Source organism: Arvicanthis niloticus, chromosome 15 (genome assembly GCF_011762505.2).
Source record: "Arvicanthis niloticus isolate mArvNil1 chromosome 15, mArvNil1.pat.X, whole genome shotgun sequence".
Taxonomy (NCBI): Eukaryota; Metazoa; Chordata; class Mammalia; order Rodentia; family Muridae; genus Arvicanthis; species Arvicanthis niloticus.
In genome coordinates, this window is record NC_047672.1 from 35,704,899 (window position 1) to 35,724,682 (window position 19,784).

Below are 19,784 nucleotides of genomic sequence, written 5' to 3' on the forward strand. Positions count from 1 at the left end.
ATAGGATTGTGGCCCAGGCTGTTTTCTTTTGAGCATCTTACTCAAGAGCTTCATTGGAGTAGGGGGAGTTGCTAAGGCAGATCTCTTTATCAGGTGGAGTTGGGCAGCATTGTGTTCTTTCCTATAAAATATTTTAGTTAATTAATGAATTAATTATGAATGTGTATGTAAGATGTATAACAGTCAGTGGATGACTTTGTGGAGTCAGTCTCCCCTTCCAGCTTTATATGGGTTCTTGGAATCAAATTCAGCCCCTCAACCCCCACCCCCACCCCCCGAGGTTTATTAGACAAACATCTTTACCCACTGAGCAATCTCACCCAACTTCTCAGACCCAACTTCTTTATACGGCAAAGGAAGTTTGTCTGTAAGCACCTAACAGGACACAAGCTCTCTGGCTTTTTATAGTGGCAGAAATAATAGTGATAGCTTGGGCATAGTTCTATTCTCTTATCCCTTAGGGATATATTAAAACTGAAGCCATTACTTAGCTAGTTTTTATTTGGGCTATTTCCCATAACCTTGAAATACAAATTAGGACATGAAAAGTCACAGGTTTACCAAGTAGAGAAGGGCTAATAATAAAAGTGACAAAAAAAGAGGGAGAGAGAGAGAGAGAGAGAGAGAGAGAGAGAGAGAGAGAGAGAGAGAGAGGAAACTAAAATTAATATTTGAGTTTTGTTCTTGGGAGACATTAACAGTTTAACTTTATAATCCTAGACAAGCAAATCAAAAGATGGGAAATGCACACACACACTATGCTAGAACCTGCAAAGTAAACAGAATATCGTCATCACCGGAGTGTTAAATTGCAAAGCAAGACAAAATACAAAGTACTTTAATCAGAGCAGCATCATGTTATTTGGACAATTGTTGAAAGTAAACCAAGATGTATTAAGTTTGACATTCTAGTATGGTACCTAGAAGTTTATTTTAATAGGCCCTCTAGAGAAGCATAGCCACTGACACAGAGCAATGAAGGCTGTGACTATAAATTCTTCCTACTGTGGTACATTTACACAAAGGAGTACTACGCAGCTATGAAAAACAATGACTTCATGATATTCACATGCAAATCGATGAAACTAGAAAAGATCATCCCGAGTGAGGTAACTCAGACACAAAAGAACACACATGGTATGCACACACTGATAAATGGGTATTAGCATAAAAGCTCAGAATTCCCACGATACAACCCACAAACTACATGAAGACTAAGAAGAAAAAAGAGTAACTTGTGGATACTTCAATCTTAAGATAGAAAGGGGAACAAAATAATTACAAGAGGTAGGGGGAGGAAAGGACATGTGAGGGAGAGAGCATGGGGAGGAAAAAAAAGATGCCAAGATCAGGTATTAGAAGGGACAGGAGTAAAGTACAGAGGGTCAGAAAAATCAAATAAAAATAGGTAACAGTGGGAGATGAAGAAATGAGGGTAGCCACTACAAAGTCTCAGACTCCAGGGCAATGAGAGGTTCTTATGACCCAATGATGATGACTTTGACGAAAATATGCAACAAAGGGGAGATAGAATCCATAGAGATCAACTTCAACAGAAAGGCACAACCCCATGTTGAGTGATGGAGCTACCTAATCATCTCAAAATTTTTAATCCAGAAATGTTCCTGTCCAAAGGAAAGACAGGGACAAAAGATGGAACAGAAATTGAAGGAAAGGCCATTCAGAGACCACCCCACCTAGGGATTCATCCCATTTGCAAACACCAAACTCCCAAACTATTGCTGTTGGCAAGAAGTGCTTGCTGACTAGAGTCTGTTATGGCTGTTCCTTGATAGGTTCTACCAGCACCTGTCCAATACAGATGCAGATACTCGCAGCTAGACATTGGGCTGATCCCAGGGACAAGGAACTGCAATGGAGGAGCTGGGGAAGGATTGAAGGGGATTGCAACAGCATAGGAAAAACAGTATCAACTAGCTGGACCACTCAGAGCTCCCAGAGACTAAACCACAAATCAAAGAGTATATATACATGGAGGGAACCATGGCTCCAGATACATATGTAGCAGAGGATAGCTTTATCTGATATCAATAGGAGTGGAGGTCTTTGGTCCTGTGGAGACTTGATGCCCCAGCGTAGGGGGATGCTAGAGCAGTGAGGCAGAAGGGGGTGAGTGGGTAGAGAAGCACCCTGGAAGAGTCAAAGGGGAGGAGGGTGAGTGGGGGTGGGTAGGTGGGCAGGTTGTAGTAGTGTGACTGGGAGGGGAGATATCATTTGAAATGTAAAGAATAAAAAGATTATTCAAAAAATAAAAATATAAAAATATAAATAAATCTTCCTGCTTTTCCAAAGTGTATCCTGTGTTTTCTCTTCACCTTGCCTCACCTCTTCCCTCCTATCATCCCCTCCCCTTTTCTCCTATGCTCCCTTCCCATATCCTCCTGTCCTTCCCTTCCCTTCCCTCCTCTCCCTTCCTCTCCTCTCCCCTCCCCTCCCCTCTCTTCCTTTAATCTCCTTTTCTCTCTTCTTTTGTTTTTTGCTCTTGGTCTTTGGGCTTCAGGTAATAACAGCTGGGCTGTTGGCCTGTCAAAGCATTGTGGATAAAAACATTAAAACTCTGAGTTGAATTGTCATCTTGATTACTGAAATATTGTTTTTAGGGAAAATTTCTGTATACCATAACATTTATTTTACACTTAATGAATGGCTCCTTTTATAGTGATATGTACATATCATGCCCTCATCTTTCAATGGTTTTTAAGTCTCTTAATTTTGTTCTAGAATAGAAGAGAGAGTAGAAAGAGCATATCATCAAACAGAGAGCTATTCTACAACTCTTCCTTTTAAGCATGGGATGGGAGTTGCTGCCTTTCTATTAGGGATCTATGGATGTCACTAAATATCACCACTGCTGTCATTTACCCTTTGGTGCTTATCCATTGGTTATGGCTTTGAGTTTGTATATTTGTATTATTAATACCAAGTAACAGAAACTTGATCTGGATGAGAAGGATTTACTTATTGCTACTGCCTTTGTGGGAAGATATAGGGGTATGAAGTGATCTCTTGACTCCCTCAAAAGCTAGGGTCATTTATATTTATATTCATGGACCACATCCCTTTCTGTCATCATAAAAAAGAGAGTTCTCAGTGTGCCTCAATAAAATCTCTTAAGTAGCATGCTTGTAACCTTTGACAAACAAATGCTATTTACCTCAAGTAACCACAGGTGACTGTTCATCTTTTAAAAACAATTAAATGTATGAAAATTAAAAATATATTTCTTAATTATTTGAGCCCATTTCAGAGTGTTCTGTAGCCACACGCAGCACTGGATTTTGTATTTGGCAGTGTAAATGATGGTCATCGTCACACTAGCTTGAGGTCTTCAAGAGGGAAAAAAAAAAGAAATGGCAAAAGCAATGTTATTGTCACCAAGTTGTATGCTAGAGAACCAACATGACACTAGTGTCTACGAGCACAAGACAAGCTTTTCTGAATAGAAGGTCAGTCAGAAAAAATAGCATCCTTCATCCCCTTCCAGTGTATTTCAGAGACACAGCTTTATAATAACTCTCAATCACCAACTGCTTAACTATGCTTCATAGTTCTGTTCTAAAGAGAAGAACTGGTTCTAACTTCTTACTTTTACATCACTGGTAAACTCATAAGCAAATATGCAACTAAGCAGTATTGAATTAATATCTGTACCTGTCATATTATATTTAAGGTATTGTCTCTTTTCTCATCTCTGTAACAATTTGCTAGGTCCCCAAGGAAACTTTGCTGATAGATGTCAAACATTAATATATTTTCTAAGTTGTTTTCCATGGTCACAAGAACGAGAACTCAATGTAGAATAAGGGCCCAGGATGCCATCAGCACAAACTTCTTAGTATTATGAAAGAGAGTGCTTATCATATAACAACTGCATTTTAAAATTTATTCTAGTTTTTAGAAAATATAATGTATTAAAATAACTTCCATTTTTGTCCCTCCAAATAATTCCATATATCCCTTCTAGTTCCCTTACAAATTTACATCTCCCTTAATCATTAAATGTTCTTACATATATATTACTTCTACAGATAAATTTCTAAATACATAAATATAACCTGCTTAGTCTGTATAATGTTTCTTGCATGTATGTTTTCAGAGCTGACTAATTGGTATTACGTTTCAAGTGTAAAGACAGACATTTCTCAATTCCTTCTGTTGTTTATATTTTTATGTCTTATAAGTATAGATTATTTATTTTCTCTACTTCCTTAAAGTGTAGGGATAAAAAGAATGAGGCCAAGTTTATGAATGAAATGTAAGTGAAAGTATTTAGCAAATCTATATGCTCCCTTCTGGTAGCTGTGTGTTCTGTGTTTTAATTTAATTTTTGATGTTAATGAATTTTTTTGTCTTTGTGTTGTTTCCTTTTATTGATATGGCTTAACACAATCTCTGAGATCTAGTTATCTAGTCCAAATTACAGGTGTCTGTCTTAGACACCTGTCTTGACTGTTTTAGGAGTGTTAAGTAGTATCATGTGTTAAGTTTAATTTTCAACAACTCTGCAACTTCAAGGATTAAGAGGACATGTTTAGTCATCAACATTCAGTTTTTTAGCAAATATAAATAATCATGGATAATGATTATATGATTACTATAAAACTGAGTTTTCAAGTCATAAATGCAGAATATCTAATTAACTGAGAGTTATCTTGTAATGAGCACTTTCTATGTTAAATTTATTACTTTTTACTTCACATAAGAACATGGTATACTCTTAACAGCATGAAGAGAATGGATAAGATAAAATTGACATGTCTTCATCTTTGATAAAAAGCCTACCATAGGTTTTAATTTATAGATAAAACACACCAATGATGACTTGTATAATTTATAGTCTAACTCTTAATCTAAAACCAAATAAATGGTGACACTTCCATAGTAAGATTTTTCCAAATTATACTAATACCTAGATGGTATAATCACACCTGAACAAAAAACTTTTAAACTGTGATATAATTACAATGTGATCTTATATTAACCAGAGGAATAATGATAACAAAATTATTCATCAGACACTTCTAGGTACCAGCCTTTTTATCAGCATATTTTAAAGCAAAAAAAAATGTTTTATTCTTTGAAAGGCAGCTAAAGCAATCTTGTAAGATCTTTCTAGAGAACAGTCTATCAGTTCACATTCCTAAACAACAGTATCACATTATGATTTGGGGGAATCTGGGTCTGTTTTGGGGATTCATAGTGCCATCAATAAAAGAATTTAAGAATGGATTCAAGTGGAAGCTCAAAGACAGTGTCATAGAATTTAAAAGAAAAACCACCAGGATCAAGTGGTAAACTTAAGTGTTTTCCCTACAGGCAGAACTGCTGTACACAGGAACTTACAGAAACTTTCACTGCCTGCACAAAAGCCACACATGACCCAAGCCATCACTACCACTGTAGCATGGAAGAGGAAGGGTTCATTAGTCCCCATCCTTAACTGTGGAGCTTTGAATAGTTGATGTCTTCTGTAGAAGAGACACTCAGTTTTCTTTAAGGTGTGGCTCCTGGTTTATAATCAGGACTCAGTAGATAGCCCCACAGATAAATTTATATGGATAGCACAAATGATGTTGTTTTTTAAAAAGACACAAAGTGAGAGAATCTTGGAAAATTAAGAGGAGAAAATAAGAGCTGATCAAATGAACATATACTGTAAGGAATTTTCAAAGAATTAACAAAAAATATTTTTGAATAAAAGAAGGAAAAAAAAAAAAAAGAAAAATTGTGCCCTACTGATTTTGGCTTCAGAAGGTTGAATAAACTCAGGTGAACCTCAGGGTGCCTCCTAGGATGGAATTGGGAAGCAGGAATTCTGGGAAGAAAAATTATTGTGTATGATTAAAGAAAAAAAAAATCTGTTCATCTCTTAACATTGTTTGAAGTAAGCCTGCCTTCCTCTAGGTGTTTCCTTGGCCAACTGACTGACCTGGCTCAAGTGGAATTTTAGGTTTCTACCCAGACTAGAATGTAAAGGCCTCTATTGCTACTCTAACAGTTGTAAAACACTAATTGATGAAAGAAATGTGTTAATCAAGTTTTACTATATATTTTTTCCAAATAGGTTAAATATATTTCCTGCAATACTCTTTACAGTTTTATTTTTAAGAGGCAGCATTAAAGTTGAACTATATAAATGGTAAGTAAATGATAATATATTTTCCATTATTAAAAAATCTGCATTAATAACCTTCTTGTGGGGTGAGTACTTGCTATCTGAAGTTAAGCTCTCACCCTACTTAGGTGAGTACTCCCCTGCCTCTGTAAGGAACAGGAAGAGTGTCAAAACTAAAGGTGCCTCTCAGCTCTGTGTCTGGCTTAAAAATATATTTCTAGTTTACTCACAATTTCTCAACATCACATGACTTTAATCCTTGGGAACTTAAAGATCATTTCTGAGTCAGTTGAGTTTTTCCTTCTTTAAGACAAAATAAATAAAAAAAAAATAAATAAGACCAATTTTATCCAAAAGTTTTCTTTTACCTTCATCATCCATCACTAATATGGCTAAAAACATCTCTGATGAATCTTTTTGTATCTAACGTGAAGAAATAAATCAATTCATAATTTTTAACTTTTATACCTGAAAAATAAACAACACACAAACTTTGTGATATACAGAGTTATGATTATCGTGTTAGGCATAGTTAAAGTAGGCATAGTTTTTGTCAAGAACAAGACAAGAAATCACAGTCTAATCAAAAGTCTTGGTAGTGTGGCTGAATAACTGTTCTTCAATACATATCTCTTGAAGAAATGTGGTGAACAATAATCACTAGAATTTTAATATTTATCTTGAAATCAATAACTTTTAGATTAGTGGGAGGATCTTTAGTCTAACCTGGTGCTATAATGAAATGACACAAACTGGGAATTTAGATAATACATGTTATTATTTCCAACTTTTCTGGAGACCTGAAACTCCAATGTCAACATACTACTTTGGGTTGGGTCCTCATGAAAAGAGTCCACATAATTCAGAAAGTAAGAAATAAAGCACTCTCTTTATCCTTATAATGGTACTAATTCCAACATTAGGGCTTTATCCTCATGACTGCCTCTAAACCTGTATACCTACAAAAGCCCCACCTTCAAGTACCATGACATTACGAGCTTATGCTTCAGTATGTGTATTGTGAGTTAACATAATTATGCTCATAGCAAAGGTAGAGTTTGAGGACTGTTCAATAGCAAGACATTTACAAAATGAAGAGTTCAAGAGAATAGCCTAGCCCCTTGATCATTTTGACTTTGTAAAATATAAAATTAATTATTATTTAATTCTTTTGTTCTCTGCTATAAAACAATAATTAAAAAATAAATTCTGTGATTCTATGAATGTTACTATCAACATTAAGTGTAGAAAAGTTGCATTATATATATATATATATAAATCTTCAAAGTCAAGTTATTGTTTGAATTTTGAGGACAATGAAACAATCAACAGATAAATTTATTTAAAGTTAAGTTGAGTATTGCTCAACAGCTAGCTTTGAAGAACATTGGATCTATTTCACCAAGAATATTTCCTTCATTTAGATTGTCTTGATATGAGGTAGTCTGCCCAGTCAAACCATTAACATTGTATTTCAACTTATACAATTGTATCCAGAGTACAGTCTTTAAAACTCAGAATACCACTTCTCTTGATCATATTACTGTTCATTTAACATTCATTGTACAAAAGCATTTCATGATCTCTTGTTAACAAGACAGCAAAATGTTGGGAATCTTGACCTAATGATAATGATGTTAGCTGACCAATAAATAATTAAACATGCTCATTCCTGTGTTTCATTAATATATCCTATTGCCAATTATTGTACTAGGTCCTGACCTATAACTTTGTCAACATTTACCCCTAACTGCATTAGTAAAGGGAATGTCCCATATAGAACCATGGGAAGGAAAACAAGCAACAACAGTGGGGCTTTGAAGATGAACAAATACCCTATTGAAATTCTGCTACGGCTTCTGAAAATGCTCACAGGATGTCTGGAAATTGCATTTCTAAATGTTATGTGCTTTGAGTCTTTCAACCATGTAATGAATGTATATTTTTTCTCCATTTATTTATTATTGGAAGAAACTGAGTGATGGACTTTCCCACTGATGCTCCTGTCCATGTGTGCTTTTATGGCTTCAGTCAGCATTGTTATCTGACAATACAAAACAAGTTGCGTTTGGGCTGATAGACAGAAACAATCTGTCTCTCAAAGAGTTTTCATCTGTCACCATCATCTCCACTAAGATGCAGAACAGGGGATGACAGAATGATTGGTTTTATCTGTATTTTGGTATATTTTTCTCTGAATGGCAGTCTCAGAGAACACATTTTTTTGAGATAAAATAACAAAACTGTGATTACTTCAAATGGCAGGGTCTGATGGAGGATTATAAATTATTGCCTGAAAGTGCCAAATATTTTAGACCCAGAGTTGAAATTATGTTCTGGAGATTGTTGGAATAACTGCCTCTCTGAATCTCTTTCTTCATTTAAGAAAATGAACTGTTTCTTGAAAATGGCAGGATGCCAAAGGAGAAAAAAAAATGAAAACCCCTAAACACACACACACGCACCAGCAGGTCAAAAGAAATTCAAGTAAAACTGACCATGCATTTCTCTTAATATTAGTTGAGTTTGCCAGTGCACTTTTAAAAATAATGCTGTAACCTTTTGTTTTCAAATGGACAAAAGATTTTCTAAAGCCATTTCTGCTTCAGATTTCAAGTGCTGCACACTTATACCATGCCTGCCTAAATCTGACAGACCCAAGGTGGAGAGTCTGTCATCCATTCCTAAGAGCAGGGTCATTAAATATTAAGTGCATGATGTCAAAATGGAGGAGCTGTGTGGAGATGAAAATGCAGATAAGGTTTGACTTCTCACTAAGAGGAACTCTCAGAAGGACTTCCTGGGCCTGGGGATGAAGGAGACAGTGAAAACCAGGAGATAATGAGAAAAGATGGTCATGTTGACACAGTGTTCTACTCAAAGTCCTCTGGTTCACCCAAGAGATAATAACCAGGTCTAAAAACTTAGGTGAAATGTTGCTATGCTGAATTCGTTTTGTATTAAAATGTAGTAGTGCATGATCAGACCATGTTCCTAAGTGGCTTCTTTATTTCCAAAGGACAGAAAAGGCTGAAAACAATTCTGTCTCCATAACTCACCCCATGTGTCCATTTATTCATTTTTAATCTATAAAAACGAGTAAAAGATTTAAGAATAAATTATCTTATTTCAAGGAAACTATATGGAAAATTGAAATGATTATATATATATATATATATATATATATATATATATATATATAGAGAGAGAGAGAGAGAGAGATTGAGAGAGAGAGAATATATCAGTAATGATAATACTTTATCAGTATTTACTCAGTATAGATAAAACTATCAGTTCTAGTGGCTAAGGCAAGATTTCCTTATGTTTGAAGGTAGTTTGCACAATTTTAAATAATAATTTAAAATTTTTATTTTAAATTTTTTAAATTTAAATAATAATTTAAAATTCAATAAATTTAAAATAAATTTAAAATTCAAATTTAAATAATAATTAACAATTCAAAATAATAATTAAGATGACATTTTATGAGCCCAAGCTAGTTAATTCTGGAATTTCAACTGTGAAAATGCCCTATCAAGTAGGCCTTCAAACTAGTCTGTGGGCCATTTTCTCCATTAATGATTGCTATGGAAAAGCCCAGCTCTCTCTAGGAAAGTGATCCTGAACTGTAAAGGAAAACACACTGAGTAAGCCATAGAGAGCAGGCTGAGTTCCTCCTGTCCTCCAGTCCTGCTCTCCTTGTTCCCTTTCGTGGCTCTGCTTCAGTCCTCCCTCCCAGTTTCTGTCTTATCTTCCTTTGATAATATACTTTATAAGCTAAATAAACAATTTCTTCCTCTAAGTTCATTTTTAGCAATGTTTATTAACACAATAAAGAAGTGAGCTAAGACAGAAGTTGATACCAGAGATGATGCAAATGTTGCTGTGGTGAACCTAATCATGTGTATTTTATTTTATTTTTCTATTTTATTATAGAAGGGTTTGGAACATTGGATTGGAAAAGCCACTGAATCCTCAAAGCTTAGTAAGCTTCTTTTTGAGAGTTTGGAAGGTTTTTTTTTTTTTTTTTTTTTTTTTTTTTTTTTTTTTTTTTTTTTTTTTTGAGAAAAAGCAGACGAAGGAAGCCTTTATTGTGAGGTTTCAGAGGGATATTTGGTGATGCATCTGAGTTAAGAATACATAGTTTCTAGCCAGATGGGTCTGGAGCACTAGCTGTGATTAACTAGAGAACAGCACAGCTGAAATGAACCTTTTGCTTTACTGGGATAATGGATGCTGTTAGTGCAGGCTGAGAGATCAACCATCATTACAAAGGGACCAGCACCACAGAAAGGAAATATTCTGGGACATTTCCTTAAGGTTATCACACAAACCTCTCATTGAAGGGGAACAAGACTGACCTCAAGCTCACACCAAATTTCCTAGTGTCGTAGAGTCTCCCACATCATACTGGTTTTGAAGGAAGGAAGAGTTTGTGGAGAGTAGATGAGGCACGGCACAACGGGAGGCCAGGGAGATCATTGCTGAAGGTATACAGCCTCTGTTGGAACGAGGGCCTCTGGATTGGAGGTGTCAGGGAGAGAAGCTAACGCTAGTCACCACGAACAGGATCAGAGTCCTTAAAGAGTCCAGATTAAGCTACTTTGAAAGTGTAGCCTCAGTTGCTGTGGCGAAGAAAGAATATTGGAGATTCTATCACTGGGAATAAATATCAGGCCAGCGTCAGGAGTCGGGGTTAGGATAACCTAAGCTTGTTAGAAACCATTGCACCAAAGAGAGCAAAGCTGGAGAAGTGGAGATGGCCAAGTTTTGGGTCTCAGAGCATTATGAGTGAATTCCAGACAGCAGACGTTGAGTATTAGATAATTTACGTATTTATTTGGAGACAGGCAAAATGGTTGAAGATATCCTTAAATCTAAAATATATTGCCAATATTCTTCTCAAGAGAAAATATCACCATGTGTTTTATTAGCTCCTGAATTCTGACCTACTAGCAGAACAAAATAGATACTTAGATATTAAGTACTTATTGAATAAGTAAATGAATAAATATTTATGAAGTATTTTATTACATTATCTGAATGAAAAATTTAAAAAAAAAACATAAATTGTATGGATTAACACCTCCATGATGTGTAGCTTTTTAACAATGCCCTAATTTACTTGTGATAAATGAAGGCAGAGATTAATCATTTCACCCAAAGGTACGATCTATTACTGTTGGCAGCATTAGAATTAGTCCATTTGGCCCGAAAACTCAGTCTCAAGTTCTTCCTGCCCTACAAGCAACTGCTTTTGTTGCTTCTTTTCCCCAATACACTCCAAACTGTGATGTGCAACTCAAAGCTGATTGCGTATGTGTCAAAACTCACTGATAAATGTGTCAAAATGTACCTGCCATTAGTGATCAAATTGAATATGTAATGCTGGTGAGTATATGACGCATTTGACATATTCATATAAACCAGTGTTTTGAAGCTGAAATGAATGGTTATCACTGGCTGATCAAATTTCTCAGTTTCTGCTTGTTCTAAAATTATTTGAAATCTTAAATATTATATCTGTAATGCTAAAAAGAAGGGGTATAATCATCTTGCAAGGCAGCCTTGAGAGATCTAAATGTTGCTTTCCCTCTCTATTTGTTAGTCATGAAGAAGCCTAGTTCACATTTATAAGATTTAACAGTATTAAAAGGAAAATAAAGTAACAGGAATGTCAGTTTCTCCCCTAGTGGGTCACAGGCAGTCTGATTCATCTTTTGATGACATTCACTCCTGATCCAGGCAAGCTCCCCTTCCAGCTGGAAAGCGATGCCAAGTCTATTGGATGCAGACCAGCCTGTTCCTCCTCTGGAACCAGAAAGGGCTCAGGATATGATCATATGGGAGCACATTTTCTAATGATATTTAGTTCTTCATCTAAGTAAAAAATGTCAAGGATCTCTTGGGTACCATTTAGAATATCAAATGATACCAGCTACCACCAATCAAGATGAGATACAGGCAGCTCTGCTCCCCAAAATGCCCCAGTAACTTTGGCCAGAGGTTACTTGGTATAAAAACGTCTTTTCCACAGAAATTCAATTCAATTCCATTTTATAAGTCCATCACTCATTTCTTCTTGGTAATGCTCATTGCTGGGAAAAAAAAACCAAACTTTTATCATGAATATGTGCATCAGTAGCTCTTTTATCACTCAGAATTTACTTGGGGTGAGTCAGAGATCATAAACCATAAATGAAGCCCTGCCAAGAAAAATAATTCAAGGGTGGCTTACCAAGCTCAAGCCTGTTCTTTTGCAGTTAGCATCTAATTATGAAGGAATAAAGGCAAAGGGATGGCACTCACTATTATAGCTTAAACAGTGAGGCAGGGAGAAGAAAGCCTTTTCTCTTCCAGATCTGGAAGGGAAGAAAACCTGACCAATCTGAATCATGGTTTTAGCTTTGTTTTTAAGCCTAACTGGGGAAGATTTCTAACTGTTCCTAAATATTTATTATTCTTTCCTTGTACAATAGACTCCCGGTATTTAGTTTAGAACATGGGTTTTATTTTATTTTATTTTATTTAGAACATGATTTCGTTGTAACAAGACCCCATTTCCCTGAAATCAGCATGTCAAAGTGACATCTGAACTCATCTGTTCATAACTGCATGATTTAAGATAGCCAAATAATGGACCTGTCCATCCATTCATCAGAAAATTTGGCATATAGGCACAATGGGATATTTTCCAGTATTAGAAAGATTTAAATTTTGTAATTTGGAAGAGTTTGGATAGATCTGGGTGTCATAATACCTAGTGAAATAAGCCAGGCATACAAGAAGCATGTAACTATAAAGTATAAAATTGTAAGACTTAAGAAATAAATCTTTATTACTATTCTGCAACAGATTCTTAGGTATAACATGAACACAGTCAAAGTCTATATTTGTTAGTCATTTGAATTTCATTTTTTGTAAGACTAGAGATTGAAGAAAAGTGCCCTATGCACACAAGGCAAGCATTCTACCAGCTGAACCATGGCCAAACCCTTAATGTCATAATGTATAAGAGAAAATAATTGTTGTCTTCTATAATAACTTAGTCTTACTTGTCAGTTGTTTTGAGCAATAAATTTCTAGTGAATGTTTGTGTCTGTAAGGAAATTTTTACAGAAAATTAAGTCATGGGGCTCTGGTTTAATTTACCAATAAAAACCTTGATGGATTCATAGTATATATTATTGAGAGATATTTAAGAAGTAGAAGATAAGTCCACTGGATGAAGTAGGTGTCTGGGTATATGTCCTTGTTGCTATATTTCTCCTCACCTCTCTGTCTTCCTTCTCTCTTTTTCCTGTCTGCCCTGATGTAAAATGCTTGCTTGGTTATGTCTTTTCTACCATGGTAAACATTCTAAAAATATTAGCCAAGTAAAATCTTCTTTTCCTTAAGTTCCCGTCTCAAGAATTTTTTTCCTCACTAATGAAAGACTTCTATCCGAATTAAATACATTCTATGAAAATCCAGGTTAAGTAAATAAATAGATAAGCCATTCAACTCAGAGAAAATACTTATAAATATCCTATATAGGGATCATATTTAGAGTATAGTCATCCCCACTCTCAACCCCTACGACCCTACAGCTCAATTTGTTCTCTTTGTTCTCACAAGCGTTTCTCATGTACCGTGATGATTTATTTTCTTCATGATCCACTGAGTTGAAGCAGAGCTGTCTGTAGGATCTTGGGTTTGCAACTATCTTTTTGATAGTTGGACTCAGTAATCTGGTGGACTCAGTAGTAGGTCCACAGCTGATTTTCTTTTCCATGAGTCCCTCAATACCCAGTAGTTGAGAGATAAATAGTAGAACCTCTACGCCTTAGGCTGGGTGGTATACATGCTTTGCTTGAGACTGAGTTCACAACTATTGTTTATTCTCCTCATTTTGGGCAGTCTGGGGTTTGCCTTTACTCAAAGTCTTTGTAAGGATAAGCTATTAAGGGTGGAACCAGCTTGTGTTTATGGATATAAGCACGAGCACTTAGAGGCTAGTTTACTGCTTTGTCTGTAGTAAAATACATCATCTAATAAAATAATGATCAAAATACTCAGAGAATATGTGCAGGTGATACATTTAAGCAGGGATGCTCAACATTAGTTATTATAAGATGCAAATTAAATCTGCACTGCTACACAGTTGATGTCTTGGTTTGAATGAGAATGTCCTTCATAAACTCAGGTATTTGAATACTTGGTCTCCATTTTATGCCACTCATTGGGGAAGTGGTGCAGCCACACTTGAGGGTGTATATAATTAGGAGTTAGCTTTGAGAGTTGATAGCCTCAGCCTCACCCCTCTTACAGTTCTCTCTCTTTCTGCTTTGTGCTTAAAGAAATTAATTCTCAGCTCCTGATATGTTTGCCCTGTGGCTGTCATGGCTTCTGGCTATTATGTACTCTTCCTCTGTAATGCATAAGTTCAAACAAACTATTCCTTCTATGTGTTTCTTTTTATCATGGTACTTTATTACAGCAACAAAAAGTCATTAATACACCTGGTTAAAGTAAAAGGTAAAATTACATATATTATAAACTCCCTTGATTTCTCATACACATTTAGTTAATGTGCACACAGTGTGGCAACTAAAGAACTTACCCTGTCTTTTTTTCTAGTTCTTTTTCTATATTTCTTCATATAACTCAACACTTAGGAGCCTGGACAATGATTCTGAAGAAGTGAGCATCTGTTTATATGCAAGTCTGCACATGAATGTTTTATCAGCTTTATTTGTTACACCTCAAATAGGAATGATTCAAGTATCCTTCTGTGAGAATAGCTTATACATATAGTGATGCATACAGAAAACACAATACTATCAGATGATAAAGAGAAATAAATTTTAACACGTTTGATAAATTGATTTAATACGAGGATATTATACTTAGAGGAAAAAACCCATCTAAGAGCTAGTTCATTGTATGATGCTCTTTATCTAACAATCATAAAGTGTACAAGTGTAGAGAATTAGTGATTATGAGAGTTTATGGAAGATAAGGTGAGACATGAATACAAAAGCAAGAGGGAGGCTGATTGGAGAGACGGGCCAGTCCTGCATTTTCTGTGTGAAGAATTTATGATTCTATGCATGTGACAACTGTCATAGGAGCACTCATTCGAACAGCTATCAGTGAGAGAATAAAAGCATGAGATACAAGGAAGGTCTACAATCCTAGTAATATATTATCCTAACCAATCTTCGGAATTGAAAATGCTCTAGGCTAATGGAAGATATCTCATTTGGTATAATTGGGTGAAAGTTTCACAAGATCTCTCTGTGATTTTTTTTATAACTCCTTGTTAGTCTTTGTTTATAACTGTTTCAAACTAAACGTTAAAATAAAACAGTATTGACCAAGGATTTATTAGAATGATGAGAAACAGTTAAGTTTAACATATTCTCCTTCATACAATGTCTTTGATTATATTGTTGATAACTTAAAAATTAATTTCTAAGACAGAGACAAAAGCAAATCAGAATTAATGTTGCTTTTTGGGTGAGAACTGCTTTTAAAGGCCTGCAAATGACACTTAAGAGAGAGAAACATACACAGCAGATAACTAGGAAGAGTAGGAGTACCTTTTTTAACTGGTGTTGTTTATAAATGCCTTGCTTATGTCAAATTTGTTTGGGATTTCTATGCCCCAGTTATCATAAAAGATCCAGTTGTACAAATGCATAGCTATATTTTATTATGATATATTCTAACAAAATCATAGGCATTTGTATTTGATATTTAATTAAATACAGAGAGCTTGGAATATAAAAATTAATCAAATATAATTAGCATTTCTTGTGAAGACTACACTGTTTCAAATGACAAGGACTAGGAACTTCATTTTTTGTTAATTAAAAAAAATGTGTGTATGTGTGTGCTTCTATGTGAGTAGTTCCATGATGAATGTACATTTGTATGTTTGTGTGTGTGTGTAGGGGTGTGTGTATGTGTGCATACATGTACAATGTCAGTGGAGGTCAGAAAAGCATACTAGTTCCCTGGAGATGGAGTAGTAGGGGGTTGTCAGCCTTGTGACATGAATGTTAACAAACTTGGAGTTCTTTGAAAAAACACTATTAATCACTGAGCCCTCTCTCTAGTCTCAGGATCCAGTTCTACAGTTTTCCTTACTTGTTTATTGGGTTCCAGATGATGTTCCTGGCTTCTTCTAGTCATGGTTTCATCATTGATAACTGCATGACAATGAAGACTTAGACTTAAATACAATGAATAGTTGGTTTTTTTTTTTTTTTTAATTTGAGTACAATATGAGATAAGAGTGCTAGTTTCTAGGGCACATAGACCCTTACCCATACTGCATAATACAAATTCCTCTGAGGCTGAATCTGTCATTAAGAAAATGCCTCTGTAAAGGTGCCTGTATGCAAGTCTGTGGGTATTTTCTTGATTAGTTATTGATATGGAATATTCCAACAGTACCATCCCTGGGAGATGGCCCTGAATTGCATCAGCAAGCAGGATGAGTAAACCACCATGAGCAAACCAGAAAGAAAGTACTCCTTCATTTTCTCTATTTACTATCCTACCTCCAGTTTTCTACCTGTAGTTCCTTCCTTGACTTACATCAGTGAAGGACTGAGATCTGGAGCCTCTAAGATGTTGTAAAACCTTTCTACCCCTAAGATGGTTTTAGTCAGTGTTTTATCACAGTACAAAGCTAATCAGGACACTTAGTGTAAATTAAGGCCAAGTTCTTGTTGCCTATTTGATTTGTTTTCAACACTATACCCAGATTTCAGGGCATTCTTTTTCATACATTTAAATATACATGTAATATTTTATCAGTTTTAATACATTCTTTTATTTTCTTTATGAAAGTTAAACTGAAATGAAATCCAATTCTCAGTGCCAATCTTTGAAGAGAAAGTGGCTGATAGCAGTATACCAGGGGGTACAACTGGTCACTGGAAATCTGCCTTCAGCATTATCTCATATTCCCAGTTGCCTTAGCTTACCATAAATATACATGACTTGCGATTTTGAGAATATTACATCAAGCAGATTCCCAGGTCTTATTGCACAATTTATTTTTCCATCCAGAATAAGGTATAATGCTAAATGATGGCTTTTACATTATTGCCTTAAATTTCTTTAGATGTATGCCACATAGTCCAGGGAACTAAACATTATTCACTCAAATTTATCTTAATTTGGAACATAGCTTTGATCTAGCACATATTTTGCATTCAAGCACATAAAAATGATCATAGATGTAAGCAGTCTGATTAATGATATAACTTAGATCTTGTACCATAGGACGCTTTAATTGTCTTAACCATTATTTTGTTATTTATAACTGACCACAGCTGTCTACTAACCACACCTATCTGTTTTTAGTCATTTTAGTTGTAACCAAATTTCATGGGGTCATGATAGTTTTTAGGCATATCCAGAATAAGTGAATTTTTTTCTTGTCTCAATTTACAAATCATAACTTCTAATGATAGTGTACTTAATACTGAATAAAAATAGGGCCAATACTTATTTCTCAGTAAGGGGACCCCCTATAATATATCCAGGCTGGTTAATTTTCATGCTTGTTTTCTGAGTGCAGAAAGGAAGCCCAATAACATTCTTCACATTTATTAAACTTGTGATAAGTGAATAACTGAATGCATATGTGAAGAAAATGAATGGTAGATGGAGAAGCTTGCTTTCTATCAACAAGCAAGCTATAATCTCAGCATGCCTTGCCTAATATAACAAGTTGTTTGTCATGGCACAAGGTGTGGACAGGGTTGGATAATTACTTTCTGGGGAAACTTGGATTTAAAGAATTGAAAGGATTACCCATAGAGATAAGTGTTATGAGTCCATCATTAATCCATCATAGATTGCTGCGGTAGAAAAGTTTGAGCTGAGCTATCCTTTCCTTTCAATGTTTACACCATTTTATTTACAAAAATTAATAAATTTACTCATTCAATTTTTATGGGCACAATGCAATGTACAAAGAACTGGGTTTTATAGGGTCTTTTTTTTTTTTCATTTATTAACACGGAAATAGAATTATTTTGCTTTCACTCCTCCTTTCCTCTCCTTAACCCCTCCTCAAACTCTACCCCAAATATTATTCTCTCTCTCTCTCTCTCTCTCTCTCTCTCTCTCTCTCTCTCTCTCTCTCTCTCCACACACACACACACACACACACACACCATGCTGACTTCCATTTTTTGTTGTTTGTGTATAAATGGTTTCAAGCCATCCACTCTACATTGGACAACCCTTATCCATGGGAGAGGCTAACTCTCCTCTAAGCAGTCATTGGTCGGTCATCTTGAGATCCTTGTCTAGGAGTGAGGCCTCTGGAAATTTATGCTTTTCACACTATCATGGTCATTGATATTACAGTTGACCCGGTTTTATTTTTTGAGGAGCCATTTCTGTAGGCGACTCAGTGGGTAAAATCAGTTGCTATGCAAGCACAAGGACACAAGTTCAAAGTAAATGTCTTGGTATTCTGTTTCTTACAATATTTCCACCTCTTCTTCCACAAAGGTCCCTGAACCACATATGAGTGAGATGTACTATAGATGTGTTCACTGGGGCTGGACTCCTCATGATCTCTGTATTGTGTCCAGTTGTGGTTTTCTGTGATGGTTTCCATTTGCTGTATAGAAATTTCTCTGATGAGTAGTGTTAGCTACACTTATCTGTGAGTATAAGGATTAAATATTGAATGTAGTAAGAAATTGTGCTGGTCTTGCAAAATGGCAGTTGTCATTTCTTCTCTTAGGCTCATGGCCTCACTAGCCCCAGGGAGCTGTCTAGGTTTCTAGTACAAGACATAATTTCTTTGCTGTTGAGTGGGCTTTAAATACAGTTGGGCCACTGTTTGTTGGCACTGACATGTGAGTGCCTATTATTTCACCTTCATGCTTATGGCACCATACTGGCAATTGTCATGATTTATAGGTGTTGCACATAGGTCAGACTGTTTAATTGTTTTCCTGTCTTGGCAGTTTGTATAGGATTTTCTTGGACCGCTCCTCAGAAGAACTGAAAACTAGCAAAAAGCCTACTACCAGCTCTGAGAGAACTTTTTCAGAGTGATTGGTCAGGTTAGTCCCAGCGTTTCCTAAACCTCAGGGTATAGATATGGCCCTTAGTTACTACTTATGTATTGAGAGTGGGGCCTTATTGTAGAAGATACCACCTGTGTAGGATGCAGACTCAAATAATTCAATAGGCCATGTTGTAACACCAACAAGTGTAAGAGAAAAGAATCAATTAAAACAAATAACAATATATTTAAATATATTCATTTTAATTAGTAAATGATGAACATTTGAACTTTATATTATTATATTGTATTTTGTGAAATTGGCCTTTTTGTTATTATTATCTTACTCTTTTTATTTTCCCAGCCTGGTTTATAACAAAATTTAACAGTTATGAAATAAAAATTCTCTGTTCTATAAATGCTGTCCTGTTGGTTTTGTACCTGACCAACTAAAGCTTTCAGAAATCGAGAATATTTCTTAATACATTCTGAGAGTTTGGCTGTGCTATCTCAAAATCAGCAAACAATAAGGAGAAATTAAACAACAAAACAAAACCATCCTTCCAAATAAATGGTAATCCCCAATATTTTTATTATAATCTAATCAAATTCTAACAAAAA